Source organism: Sinocyclocheilus grahami, unplaced genomic scaffold, assembly GCF_001515645.1.
Source record: "Sinocyclocheilus grahami isolate Dianchi unplaced genomic scaffold, SAMN03320097.WGS_v1.1 scaffold153.1, whole genome shotgun sequence".
Lineage (NCBI taxonomy): Eukaryota > Metazoa > Chordata > Actinopteri > Cypriniformes > Cyprinidae > Sinocyclocheilus > Sinocyclocheilus grahami.
In genome coordinates this window covers 1,025,144-1,026,036 of record NW_015505332.1, presented here as the reverse complement: position 1 = coordinate 1,026,036, position 893 = coordinate 1,025,144, and the positions used below count along the sequence as shown (strand labels likewise).

Here is an 893-nt window from a genome sequence, read left to right as displayed (position 1 = left end):
CAGATTGTATGTAATATTGCATGTAAGTTTGTCAACAAAGTTTAAAGGTTCATAAAATCATGTTTGTGAAATAATCAGAACTTATTACTAGATAACAAATACTTAAATAAATTATAACACAAAACAGTCTATGGCTAGCCACTTTATCAATCAAACAGCCTCTTTCAGTTTAAGTGGACACTTAGTCAGGCTACAGAAATATTGAATACTGCATACAAATATTATTGGCTCTGTAATGAGTTGCTTGTTATTTTCCTCATTTGTAAGTCACTTTGTATATACAGTATGCGTCTAAACTGGTATCCAAACTGGTATTCAAAATTGCATTTGGGTCAAGACGTATCTCATATCTGAATCATCCAGGCGTACATTTGGTTCTAAAATGAGGTTATCACTCCTATAAATACCTGCTGTGTGCAGAACAGGATTAAGCACTCAGAAAAGGAGTGAGGATCATATTTAGCAGCAGTGTGTACATGGCCGCTCTGTAGGCTTCATCATTATTTGGGTCTGAGGGCGTTCAAGATTGGGTTCGGTTTAGGTGAGTTTGGCACCAAATCAATGTTGACTGTCTGAAATGTTCTATATGTTTTAAATGTAATATGTACTTCTTTTCAAATGTTTGGGGTCAGTACATGTTTTATTTAAAGAAATTATTACTTTTATTAAGCAAGCATGCATTAAATTGATCAGAATTGGCAGGAAAGACATTTACAGTGTTACAGAAGATTTTTCAAATACATTTTCAATTAATTAAAGAATCCTTAAATGTATCACATTTCCACAAAAATATTAAGCAGCCATTGTTTTAAACATTGATCATAATTAGAAATGTTTCTTGAGCAGCGAATCAGCGCATTAGAATGATTTCTGAAGGATCATGTGACACTGAA

The 893-nt window shown here is 33.0% G+C and overlaps 1 protein-coding gene across 1 annotated transcript in view; it reads left to right on the top strand.

The window, feature by feature from the left end:
* Positions 1-893, top strand: part of LOC107592505 (regulating synaptic membrane exocytosis protein 2-like) — a 167,598-nt gene that overhangs the window by 126,535 nt on the left and 40,170 nt on the right. The gene's annotated exons all lie outside the window — the stretch shown is intronic.